At 36.7% G+C, this 14555-nt stretch overlaps 1 protein-coding gene across 8 annotated transcripts in view; it reads right to left on the bottom strand.

Annotated features, from left to right (window-relative positions):
- The window catches only part of ARHGAP24 (Rho GTPase activating protein 24), a 521847-nt gene that overhangs the window by 31296 nt on the left and 475996 nt on the right, over positions 1-14555 (bottom strand). The gene's annotated exons all lie outside the window — the stretch shown is intronic.

Raw genomic sequence — 14555 nt, 5'->3', positions numbered from 1 at the left:
AGTGGTGGTTAGGGAGTGAAAGGTCAATTGATTCCCAAGAAGTGGGAAGAGTGGTGGCGAGCAAGGTCAGGAATTCTGTAAGTGGTGGGAACAAACACTCCAATCCCAGACTCTGCTGCAGGAAGTGACAAGTCGCTGAGGGGTATTCCTTCAGAAGCTGGGATACAGGCACCAGGATCTCCTGCCTCAGTGACAATTCTCTTGCCCCGAGGGTGACATAAAAGCAGAGTTGACTTCACAAATCTACATGGGCTGGGACAATGGGCATCTCAGTTCTCAATTTTGGACTCTTGGGTTGATTTCCTCAACTATCTCCCGCATAAACTCTCTGTAACAGGCATTATAGAAAACGCAGTGGCTAGGACCCTAAGGGGTTATAAAAAGGAATATTCTAGCCTGCTCATAATTTATAATCTAGTGGGAGTAGGAGATAGAAAGTAGATAATAACACAAGTATATATAATTACAAAGTGTGGTGAGGAGTAATAAGGAAACATTTTGGGTGCCATCTAATAACAAGAAAGGACTAATCCAGGGGTTGGAGGGCTTCTCTGAAGAAATGATGCTTAGGGTAAGATCTGAGGGGGTGTAAGAATGAACTAAATGAGAGTGAAGAATAAAAGAAGTCATTCCGATTAAAGCAAGGCATGTAAACAGAGCCCAAAGTGGGAGGGAGTGTCCTGTCCTTGAGGAGCTGATAAAAGGCTAAGGGAGAAAGAGCTCAGAGGATGAGTTCTGAGCAGAGGGGAGCAGCCTCATGGACCATAGGACTTCATCTACCTTGGAATCAGGGCAAGGGCTGAGGTTTTCCATTTTAACATCAGAGTCAGTCAGAGCTAGTATATTGTCAACCTTTTTTCAGATGCTAAAATGATGGAGGTGATCTGATAGGGCCTGTCTTTAATCAATTGTATTCTTTTCATAATTACAGAAATGAATTTTTTTCTCTTAAATTTCTGAACCGATAGACAATATAGAGGCCATCTTAAAGGTTAGTAAAGAACATAAAAATCATGTCTCTGGGACATCTTGAAAACTATTCAAGCTCATTAATTTCTAAAAATACTTTCCTAAATTTTTTTTTTAAAAGATACATAAAATAGTCTCAATGGTAAAGCAAAAAAAAGACCCTAGTTTTTTTCTATTATGGCAAATTGCTTTATTTCGTGCAATCCAAAACCCTTCTGTGTTTCTCTTGGTATGTCCTGAAGCACCTGACCCTTGAAGGCACAGTCATCAGCAGTAGCAAAACCACGACCTGGGGCAGGATATGCAAGGCAATCAAATATTACAATAACCGATTTCCATCTTTTCATTCCACTCTATCCAATCCACTCTAATCAAACCCAATCCATGACTGGGTCGTTGGGTTGTGTTGCCTTCAAATTCAATGATCATTTTGTTAAAGTTATAGAAAGACACATTATAGGAAGACAAAATACACATTATAGGAATACAAAAATAAAATATAAAATAAGTATAATTGCAATATATGGTGTATGTTATGTATAATTTGTATGACTATATAAATAGAATATACAAAAATATTTATGAATTAAATGCAATAAATTAATGAAACAATAATGATAAACAAGAAATATTTATTTAACAAGAAATCTGTTTTAGTGTTTCAGTGATGGACTGTTCATTACATTGCCTGTCCCCAAGCACAGTGTTGTTTTTTGTTTTTTTTTAGATCGTTTTGTAATCTCAGATTAACATCTTTATTCTTTTTTTTTTTTAATTTTTAATTATTTATTTATGACTGTGTTGGGTCTTCGTTTCTGTGCGAGGGCTTTCTCTAGTTGTGGCAAGTGGGGGCCACGCTTCATCGCGGTGCGCGGGCCTCTCACTATCGGGGCCTCTCTTGTTGCGGAGCACAGGCTCCAGACGCGCAGGCTCAGTAATTGTGGCTCACGGGCCTAGTTGCTCCGCGGCATGTGGGATCTTCCCAGACCTGGGCTCGAACCCGTGTCCCCTGCATTGGCAGGCAGATTCTCAACCACTGCGCCACCAGGCCCTAGCACGGTGTTTTTAACGTAATTTGCCTGTTACTGTATTATTTTGCTTCTAATGAAGTTGAGCTGTAGTACTGAGGACGTTTGAGCACTAGATGGCACGATTGCAAAGTTAAACTTATTGAGATGGTGTGAAAATTGTGAAGGATGAAAGGCTGCAGAATCATTTTTCATCCACCGCAAATTTCTAAGCACCAAAGCTGCAGTAATGCTCCAAGAATAGAAATATTTGCGCTATGAATCAAGGTAAGAGATGTGGGCTATGATGATTATTTTATTCCTTCTCTAAAGTGATACATTACATTCGTTTCTAGCATTATAAGTATATACCCATACACTGTTGGTTATATAAAAATGGTAAGGAAAAAGTAACCGAATATATTTTCTTTTTTATTTCAATTAACAAAGGTTATTACATTTTTGGCTTAAAGGTTACAACTTAAAAATTTTTGACTCTTTCTGAGGGGCTTTACTAAACTTAGGTTATTTTGTAGAAATAGAGACTTTTCCATTTTCCTAGCGTTCTCATTTTTGGCTTTGTCCTTTCCCACCGAACGGAAGAAATCAATCATTTCTGGGAAGACTTGAACATGTTTGCCAGTTCCGGTTCACCTCAAGAGGCTCACAGTCTATCCGCCCCAATTGCCAGCATGCTACTCGCTGCAAGGCGAAATCTGATGTTTCTCTGAAAAATCTCTTTGTATATCCATTCTACAAAATAGCAACCTTCTGCATCTACCTCTACAGACTTGTATCTCTTACTGAAAACCCACTACTTTGCCTGATTAATATTTGCTTTAGTATGTACAGCCAATTAAGTAGTATCAATGTGATGTGTTAATTGCCCAAAGTACCTAGTGGGATGTGTGTGTCTTTGCCTCAGAGAAATACATCATGTTCTTCAGCAAAGTGAAGTGATTATATTGTAGCAAAAGTTGATGTACAATGGAGAATTAAAATCCCTAAACTGGTTAATAATAATAATAATAATAATGACAACAACAATAGTAGCAGCACACATCTACACACATCTCTCCCTGTCTCAGGCCCTCACAGCTGTCCAGTGAGTAGGTCCTGTTATTAACTCCACCTGGGTACACGAACAGGAAACTGCGCTGACAGAACATGCCTTGGGGCTAATTGCTGAGATATGAGAGGTTTTAAAGTCACACTCGTTTGGTAGAAATTCAAAACTACTTGCTAATATAAATTCATTATCCAGACCTCAGGTCTCCTTCACCCACTTGGTGGTAGACTCTGTTTTCAGAAATTAAGATAAATAATCATGCACATCCTATCCAATGATAGCAAATAGGCAGAGACAGGCCCAGGAATCTTGAGTAAAAGAGCTATCAGGGGCTTCCCTGGTGGCACAGTGGTCGAGAATCTGCCTGCCAATGCAGGGGACACGGGTTCGAGCCCTGGTCTGGGAAGATCCCACATGCCGCGGGGCAACTGGGCCCGTGAGCCACAACTACTGAGCCTGCACGTCTGGAGCTTGTGCTCTGCAACAAGAGAGGCCGCGATAGTGAGAGGCCCGCGCACCGCAATGAAGAGTGGCCCCCGCTTGCCACAACTAGAGAAAGCCCTCGCACAGAAACGAAGACCCAACACAGCCAAAAATAAATAAATAAATAAATAAAAATTAAAAAAAAAAAAAAAAAAAAAAGAGCTATCAGGCCAGAAGATATTCTGTAGCATATGTCCCTTAATTGATCAACATATGGGGTTTGTTTTCACCTTAAATTGTACTTGGACTTTACTTCTGGATCCTGTAGTGCTTTTTAATCAAACCTGAATTCCATGAGACTTTCTATAATTGACTTAGTTTTATATTCTTGAGGGTCTTCCTTTGGTCATTCTGGGATTGTTCTATCATTCACTCACCAAATAGTTGTTGAACACTTACAGTGTGGACCACCTCACGCCACATGCTAGGTGAGACAGAGATGAACAACATAGATCTTTTTTGTCCCCCTTGGGCTTATATCTCTAACCCATCACCATCAACACGTTTCCATCCCATGCCTCATTTGTTTGACTCCTTAAACATTTTCTGTATTTTTTATCTGCTAAGTCCCTGCCAGGTGTGTGATCCTAAGAATCTTTTTATACTTCCCAGAAATTGCTTGCCTATTTATAATCTATGTACAATATTGGCCCCTTACTAATCCTAACAGGGATAAAGGAGTCTGACAACAATCTGTCTTGCTCATCCTCTAACCCCACCCCTGCCTTCCCTGATAAACAGACTCACACATACAGATAAGTAGAATGCCACAGTAATTCCAAGTATAATACTACACAGACAAAAACCTTAGAACTTTTAAGCTTGAAAACTAGAAGTGGGAATTTTTCACTCCGGATACTCTGCACAGGACACAACATAATCCATTGATTGAAGTGAATAGAATGAAGTTCCAGGCACCCCACAGGGAGTTATTAAAGATATTGTGAAGTTCTTTGCAACACACACAGTGAGATGACCTAAAATTTGCTTGGAACTAAAAAAAAATAATGTCATATCTATCAAACTCCGGGAAGAACATATATGAGACTGAAAACATTCAGCAGCATTACCAGGATGAAGCCTGCCACCAAACTGTCTTAAACAACATGCAGTTCTGTGCACCAAATTCACCAAGACATAGAAAAGCAAATCCAAAGGCAGTAGGCAGTTCCAAACTAAACTAAACATTTACAAGAAAAGTCTGGTTCTGTTCTAACTTATTTTTTATATATCTGTCAAAAATGGTACACTTTTTGGCAGTAAAATTTGAATCTGGTTAAACTGTCATGGCTCACTGTAGTTATGTAAGTGTCACTGCTGAATTATATACAACACAAAAGGGCAGTTTTATCTGTCTGGACTACACTGAATTAGTGCTTGTCTCAAAGAAGCCTCCTGGTTTAAAAGCAATGATGGCAGAGAGTGGCAAGACGACCCTTACTATGGAATGAATTGTTGTCTCCCCCAAATTCATATGTTGAAGGCTCAGCCTCCAATGTGATGTGATGGTATTTGTAGATGAAACCTCTGGGAGGTAATTAGGGTTAGATGAAGTCATCAGGGTGGGACTCTGGTTTGACAGGATTAGTGCTCTTATAATAAAAGACACCAGTAAGCTTGCTCCCTACCGCCTTGCTCCCATGCACATGCAAGAGGAAAGGCCATGTGAGCAGAGGGTAAGAAGGCAGCCATCTACAAGTCAAGAAGAGAGCCTTTACCAGAACCCAACCATGCTGGCACCCTGGTGTCAGGCTTTCAGGGTCCTGAGCTGTGAGAAAATAACTTTCTGTTGTTTAAGCCACCCAGTCTGTGGTGTTTTGTTATAGCAGAGGCACCAAATCTTCATCTCGTGAGCTTACCTATAAAACCATGCCACAGTGCTAGGTAATGAGATGTCATCAGAAAAATAGAAACATGCTTTCAGATAATGTAGATTTATGGAAATATTGTCAGATTGACCAATGTGACATAGAAGAAAGTGATTCTCAACCTTGGTTGCACACAGGAGTCACCTGAAAAGTTTTTCAAAATACTGATGATTGGGTCCTATATATTCTGATATAATTGGTCTGGGTGAAGCCTGGACATTGAGATTTTTTAAAGCTCCTCAGTTTTCATATGTTGCCAAGGTCAAGGGATATTAATATAGAACATGTATTTGAGGTGGAAAACTTCCAAATAAGGAGGCAGTTCTAATGTGTAATGGTCACAAGTTTAAATCTGACTACTCTATCATCCATTGGAGCTGACTAGTTACATACTTATCTCTCCAGTGTTGTGATGGAAGAGGTGGGAGGAATGCTGGTGGGGAGATGTTGTTCATGCTTAAACCAAACTGTTACGTTGACATTTTCTTTCCTACTTCTAGGATTACTTATATGTATGTAATTACTTATGTGTATATAGACTCCCCTTTTAAAATGCTAGCTAATCACATAAAAAGAATATTTGACAGTTTTATATACAATGCAACATACCATACACACACACATACCCCTATATGCGTATAAGATACTCAAAGTAACAAATAAAATGCCCTGTTGTGTAGCTGAAGGAAGAGAGTCCTGTGATCAGTCTGAGTTTGGTGATTCTACATCATAGATCCCTCAAATAGAAAGTAACTACAGCCCCAAACTGAAAAAAAAATTCATGGATATTCATCCATTTGCTATTTCTGACAAATGTTTCCCCTGGGTAAGTCTCTCATTTCATTGTTTTTTTGTCACCTCACTCACCTTCTCCTAGTCAGCTCCCAAGCTTTTCTTCCTCTCCTGGCCTCTAAGTATTATTCTCCTTGACTCTGTGTACATACCCTGGCTAAATCCATAAGTTTGACGATCACTTTTCTACAATGACTACAAAGTACACATCTCCAAACCAGACCTTTCCACTGAATTCTTAGACGTTCCATACACACTCTGAACTCCATATAAACAAAGCTGGAGAGCAACAAAAACCTTGCAATAAAATTATTCCTCCTTTACCATTTTCTCAACCATGAATGGCATCACCATTCACAGAAACAAACAAGAAACCTAGAAGTCAACCTAAATTTTGCTTTTTCTGAGATTCTAAATCTAACAGTGACTAGTGATTCTCAGACTAAGCTGCACATTGGAATCACCTGGAAAGTTTGCAAAATACCAATGACTGGATCCTATATATTCTCGTGTCACACCTCATGAATCTGTTCCCTCCTCAGCAGTCTCATTGACACTGCTCAAGTTCAAGTTATCACTCATCTCCATTAATATAACAGCATATTCATTGGTCTTTCTGCTACAAGCCTGTCTTCCCACACTAGACCCCTGAACATACACATCCAGGTGGTAATCACTTGTACCAAATAAATATAAATGACAAGTAAAATGCCTTGTATAGCTTTTGAATACTACATGTGAATACAAAGGGCAAATGTTTAAGCATATACAGATAAATATACATTACAAAGAAACATATATACTTATTTTATAGACTAGTCATTAGAGGTGACATTATTTAGTTAGTTTGGATTAGTGTTTGAGAGCATTGATTCACTTTATAAATAGCCACACTCTAATATATCTAAGTAAATTAAAAATTTAGACTGAAGAATAAAAATAAAATCTGACTTTTTCCATCATAGAACCAAGGTGAGTTGATCGGAGTGGAAAGGCTAATGCGATTGAGGCATTTAAAAGGATTGATGTAGAACATTCAGACAAGTTTCCTTACAGTAACATTACATCAGTATAACTATTTTAACAGGCTACCTTGTACATACATATGCATTCAATTCCAATGACAACAACACAAAAAACCTAACTAAAACCTTAAGATGCAAATAGTAGATAAGTTCTGGAGATCTAACACACAGCATAGTGAATACAGTCAACAATACTGTATTATAAATGTCAAATTTGCTAAGAGACTAGATCTTAATTGTTCTCACTACAGAAAAGAAATTATAATTATGTGACCTGATAGAGATGCTGGGCAACATGCCAATCATATTGCAACATATAAACATATTGAACCAACACACTGTACACCTTAGACTTACACAGTGTTATATGTCAGCTATATCTCAAAAAAATAAATTAATTAATTACAGAAATATGTTGTCAGTTACAAAATTAATCAACATGACTATTAAAATGAGTTCACAATGGCCCTGGTGACTTGGAATCCAAGGTTCAATGTTATATCCAAATTCAACTTAGAAGTAACATTCAAACACACATGTTGCATTCTTATACTATAAATGACATTAATACTGTCCAAGCTCTTAAGACCCATGTTACGAAAAAAAATTTTTCACAAAGAAAATAAATCTGAGGTCAAGGAGCCACAAAGATTTTCTTATTAAACTAAGACCCTATTCATATCGATAATGTATATAATTGCTTAGAATATGTATTGATCTAAGGAATTACTTGAAAGTCACGAATGATAAAGAGATTAGAGATAGCCTGTTTGCAAACTGGAGAGATTCTATTATAAGTGTGTGTGTATCCACGTACTATATATACATATATACACATACTACACACACACACACAGGTACTACATACATATATATATTTTTTTTATTCTTTGTAGAATTTTTGTAAACATATCCAGCTGGTTTCATGGTATGAAGAAAATGAATCAAGGCTCTCCTTGATTGACTGTGCATGTTGGACTTTGTTCTCTCTCAGTGCCAGTAGAACTTTACTGAATTTATTCATAATTGTCTCAGGAGAAAGCTCAAGCCTTTGAGATTCCAGAGAGTATCTATAGTTGTTAATGGAAGAAGTAGTTAATTTGCTCACAATTTTTAATAAACATAGGCATTCCTAATCTAGGTTGGGAGTCACGATGGAATAATATCCATTGCATTAACACTTTCTCTGGCTGTTCTGTGAAACATAATTTCCTAAATTCACAAAGTGTAAAATATATGCAGGAATTGCATAAATGATTAAAAAAATTAGAAGATTGTTGTCAATTTAGATGACCTATTTTCAGGTGGATATAAAGAAACTACTCATAGTAAGAGACACAAGAAAACTCATTTACAGAAAATTTTAAATTACAGTGAACAAATAGCACTTACTATTCATTGGATTATGTGACTATAGTTTGAGAGAGGTGGATTAGGACACTTCTTGCCCACCTCACATTTCCCCCAGAAATGGCTCAGAAATAAAGACAACTGGAAGGAATAATATACATTCTCTAAGTACACTGTGATTATCTAATGAGATGTAAATGATGATCTTCCACATTTCTTGCTTAAATGGGATATGCTGTCTTTCCTGACATTTGACTCCTGATGTACAGATGCAAAGGATTCTTTCACAGAAGTTTTACATGGCTCTATCAGTTTTCATGTCTTTACATTAGTAATTGTTTGTACCAGAGACTTTATCACATAACCCTTGCTTGTTTCAATTGTACCCTGGACTTAAAACGTTATGGGTTGTAATTTCAAAATTTGTAATTTTGAAGTTTCATATGATCTTCAAAATCTTGGCAAACAATGAAATTGGCTTAGCTAAAATAGAGAAGTTACAGCTGTATTGAGTTACTTTACAATTTTATGTTGTCTGCCTACATATTTTTCCCTTTACTAAACTCTGCAGATGGATTTTCAGGAGAAACAAAGGAAATGTCATCATCATAATACATTCAACAATTAATTGGTTTTTCTGAAAGATTTCAGATTATGCAACCAAGAATGTCCCAGAGAATCATTATTGATGTTCTGATGCTGACGGGGTATATTTATGGAAAAAATATATTTTTAAATTTCCCCAAAAACATTTAAAATCCATGTACATAATTTAATATTTCCATTTGTAAATAAAAATAAAACAGAGCTCAATATCACAGGTAATTTTTCTAGTTAATGAAAACTAAATAGCAAAGTTTCCTTAATATAACTCTTTTTTCTTATTAATGTGTCTTTAACGCTGACTCTTTTGCATGTTGCTCATTTCCTTTCGTAACCATCACAAGACTGGAAATTTTTGATTATCTGATTTCTAGGATAAACAATAAAGGATGCAAACATTCTTTTCCAGAATACTTATTTTCTTCTAATAAAGTCAATAAGGTAGGAAAGAAAACCTTTGTGCCTTATAAAGCAGCGGTCCCTAACTTTTTTGGCACCAGGGACCGGTTTTGCGGAAGACAATTTTTCCACGGACGGGGGCGGGGGCGGGGTGGGGGGAATGGTTCAAGCGGTAATGCAAGGCGATAGGGAGCGACGGGGGGCAGCATAGGAACCTTCGCTCTGCCGCAGCTCACCTCCTGCTGGGCGGCCCGGCTCCTAACAGGCTGCGGACCCGTACAGGTCCACGGCCCGGGAGCTGGGGACCCCTGTTATAAAGGAGATGAATAAAGAAATGCCTAATTTTACATTGTTGAATCTGTAACTCATGGTGTTAGAGGGAACTTAAAAGGGTTTTCTGGCATATCCAGGTGAATCTACAAAATCAACACCCAAACTGTTCAAGTCCACGCAGAACATGTTCCTCCTCTGAACACTTCAACAGTCTTTTAATACAACACAAAAGCACTCTCCACATAAGAGCTAAAATGATACCATTCCAGTTTATTAATTTGTGTGTATATATACGTATTGGGGGAAAGACTAAAAAGCTTTAAAAGAATCCAATTATGTATTTATTGTGAATCTCCTACTAATAAATGCTGTCATGCTCTTTGTTGGAAAGGATACTTTGCTACCACGTATACAGATATATATTATATTAGTGCTGTTATCTACTAGGACTATATTTAAGAGAGGTCAGTGTAAGTGGGAAGAAGAGAGACAAACAAATTGTATTGAGCAGAAGTTAGGGGGTTTGTTTTTATTTTTTGTTGTTGTTTTGTTATAAATCAAAATCTAGTTCACTTCGGAAGTATAATGCATCCATATTCATGGAGCATTTCTGGAATACAAAACAAACAAAGGTACTGGTTTTAATTTAGATTTGTGGCTTTTATGAAATTGTGTTCCCATTCATAAGATTATGACTCCACATTAACATCGGCAGGCATTTTGCTTTAGTTAACAAAAATGATATTTTAACAGAATTTTAGAAGTTGTTTTGAAACATGACAATTTTCAAATTTCCTGAATTCTAATCTATGAAAATAAGAACATGAATTGTCTACTTATTGAGATATCAGAAATATTTGCACTCTTTTACCCAACAAATATATTCAAAATATACTCCTTGTATCCATTTATTCAACAAAGATTTATTGAATGCCTACATTGTGTCAGACATCGTTCTAGGTGCTAGGGATAAAAAAGGTGATCAAGAGTCAAAATTCTCTACTTTCTTTGAGTTCATATTGTAGTCATACATGTAGAATTTTACTTTATAAATACAGAGTTTTAAATGAATATCCACAGTGAGATCCTCATGAGTATGCATATGCATACTCTCATGATATCACAGATGTTTATCTCAATTCCCAGAACACTATTTTGATTCTTTAGCAATTTTTCAACCATTTCCTTATAATAAATTATCAAGATAACCAGAAAAATCAAACATTTAAAAACCATATGCCTTCTAAAGTGTATACATGAATGGCTCATAAGCACATAAAAAGATACACAACATCAGTAGTCATTAAGGAAACGCAAACTAAAACAAAAATGAGATACCATTTCACATTCACCAGAATGGCTAGGATAAAAAATTGGAACACTCATACATTGCTGGTAGAAATATAAAATGTTGCAGCCACTTTGGGAAACAGTCGGGCAATTCCCCAAATGTTAAACATAGACCTAGCAATTCTACTTCTAGGTATACACCCAAGAGAAATGAAAACATGTCCACACAAAAACTTGTACATGCATGTTCACAGCAGCATTCTTCATAAAAGGCAAAAAACACAAACTACTGAAATATCGATCAACTGATGAACGAATAAACAAACTGTAGTATATCTACAAAATAAAATTCTATTCATCAATGCAAAGCAACAAACTATTGATACATGCTATAACATGGACAAACCTCAAAAGCATTATGCTAAGAGAAAAAAGCTGGATGCAAGAGACCATGTATTGAATAATTCTATTTATACAAAATGTCGAAAGGGAAAATCTATAGAGACAGAAAGTAAGTACATTAGTGGTTGCCTGGGGAGGAAGGGCTGCTGCGAATAACAGTAAATGGCATAAAAGACGCTATTTGGGTGATGAAAATGTGCTAAAACCAATATATGGTAATGGTTGCATAACTAGGTAAATTTGTTAAAAATCATTGAATTGTATCTTTGAAATTGGCGAATTGCATGATATGTAAAATATGACTCAATAAATTTATTTCAGAAAATATATACCTTTAAGGGATGTACTTTCACCAAACTCATGCAAAAATATTTACAATCTGACTTACAAGACACACAAAAACACACTTTCAGAACATAAAACATTATAGTATCTTATTTCTTTCAGTAGAAATTGCTATGGAGATTTCAAAACAGAAATGAAGATATTCTGGATTAAAAACACAAGAGTTTATGGTTAAGCACTAGTTTCTGTATTTATGGGTTCAGGATATTACTTTACCTTGTCATATAAAATGTTAAAACCATCATCACCAACATCATGATACTTACAATGACAATAAATGTGCTAAGTGTCTTCTTCTACCACTTACTCCTGGTGTTTTTGTTCCATTTTGTTTTATTTTTAAATTCATGAATACAACAACTCTGGGGGACTTAAGCGTTATTTCCATTTTACATATGAGGAAACTAGGAATTTGGAGAAGTTAAGTAACTAGTCTCAGATTGTTAACATAGGTAGTAAATGGTACCTGCTTCTCATCAAAGCCTGAACTCTTATTCCTACACTGCTTCCTTGCAATTAAGTACACAAATGCCAATTGATAGATACGCCAAATACTGGGAAACTTCTTGGTTAATTGGCTATTTTTCTTCATCACTCAATCAGGTTTCATTGGAAGTGAACTTAAATTTATTCAAAGCTAAATTGAAAGGAAGGTGTAATTCAGTTCCCCCAATTCACATGTACTGGCTTTTTAGATACATCACCAAGAGAGTAAGCACAATGGAACATGACAGATTTCTAGCTAACAATCTCTCTTACGTAAAATATTTAGTAAGTATCCATTCGGGTGAGTATTTTCCACATATGGAATATTTTCCCTTAAAGCTCATTAATTTTTCAGACCTTGATATGTTTACAAGGGGGTTTCATGGAACCCTTGCAAGTTACACCCATGGTTCAAATTAGAAAAGAAGCCAAGCATTCAAGGAAGTAGGCCTGTCAGTGCTAGCAAAGAGCAATCTGGCTGTACTTCCCAAAACGTGGGCTATTCCAAGTCAGGTGCCACACGGACAGGACACTAAGAGACATTAAATTACACAGAAGGAACATTAGTCCATTCTCGATTGTCTTTCAGTTCTCCTGATTATAACAAGTAGGAAGTATCAGTTGGGGATGAGAGATGTGTTCAGGTGGTCCCAGCATGTGCCAATCTCCACTTTCATCAAATAAACAGAGGTCCAAAGGGTCAGAGTCTTCCCAAAGCAGCTGTATTCAGATGGCATTTAATACCCTCTTTGTGGCTATTGCATTTGTGCTATATTAACCTTTTATTTATGGCAAGTGCTGATTTTCAACTAAAAAATGATATCAAGTTCCTTTTACAACAAAATTGATTTAAATAACAGTGAATAAAAAAGAAAAAGTTCAGTAACCAAGTACAGGTGTTATATGAATATGGCTAAAGTCAGGATGGTCCTATGTGAATGATGGACATTTGAGAAGTACTCTAAGACAATGGTTATCAATCTTGTCAAGCCATCATAATATCTAAGAACTGCATCAAAATATAGAAACGTTAAGAGTTACCACAGCTAAACAGCTGCCCAGGACTTTGGAGGGCTGGCCCTTTTCTGAACTTTGGAAAATCATTTCGGTTGCTGAAAACAGGTAGCCAGTTTGCCATCTACAAGTTCAGATCTTGCCTTAGGCAAACTCCTGGGAGTCTGTTCTTTGCTTTTCCAACCCTTTACCTATCCACATGTCCTCAAGCTAGTATTTTCTTTCTTCACTTTCTTCCATCAGATCTGACCAGTAGATCTTTATTCACAGTATGATACAAAGGCTCTATACCTGTAGTGCATTACCGAACTCCCCAGTGTTTGAGTTTTCACATGGATCAAAGCATAGGTGCAGGGACGTACTTTTCAGGCTGTTCTAAAATTTCAGACCTATTTTAGCAGATAGGAAATTTTATATTTTACACATAAACTGTACACCCCAGGAAGTAATTTATCTTTCACAGTAGGATAAGACCTGCTTAGCTTAGACAGAAATAATATGTTGCTTTCATTAGTGCCATGAGGTTAAACTTTTTTCTCCATTTCATATATGAGAAAACTGAGGCACATCCCTTCAAATGATCAGTTTCCCTTTAACCCACACTCTTGCAGCCCATAGTCTGGCTACTATTTCACAAGTTGTGGTTAGAGTACCATGTATATAAGAATTACCTAGGGTCAGATAGCCTCATCTCCCAGAGGGCAGACAGTAGAAGCAAGAAGAAATACAATCCTGCAGCCTGTAGAACGAAAACCCCATTCAAAGAAAGATAAACAAAACGAAAAGGCAGAAGACTATGTACCAGATGAAGGAGCAAGATAAAACCCCAGAAAAACAACTAAATGAAGTGGAGATAGGGAACCTTCCAGAAAAAGGATTCAGAATAATGATAGTGAAGATAATCCAGGACGTCAGGAAAAGAATGGAGGCAAAGATCCAGAAGATGCAAGAAATGTTTAACAAAGACCTAGAAGAATTAAAAAACAAACACTTAGAAAAATTAAAGAACAAACAAACAGAGGTGAACAACACAATAACTGAAATGAAAAATACACTAGAAGGAATCAAGCAGAATAACTGAGGCGGAAGAACGGATAAGTGACCTGGAAGACAGAATGGTGGAATTCATTGCCGTGAAACAGAATAAAGAAAAAAGAATGAAAAGAAATGAAGACAGCCT

The sequence above is a fragment of the Eubalaena glacialis genome, chromosome 5, assembly GCF_028564815.1.
Source record: "Eubalaena glacialis isolate mEubGla1 chromosome 5, mEubGla1.1.hap2.+ XY, whole genome shotgun sequence".
NCBI classification, from domain to species: Eukaryota; Metazoa; Chordata; class Mammalia; order Artiodactyla; family Balaenidae; genus Eubalaena; species Eubalaena glacialis.
This window is presented reverse-complemented; position numbering and strand designations above follow the sequence as displayed.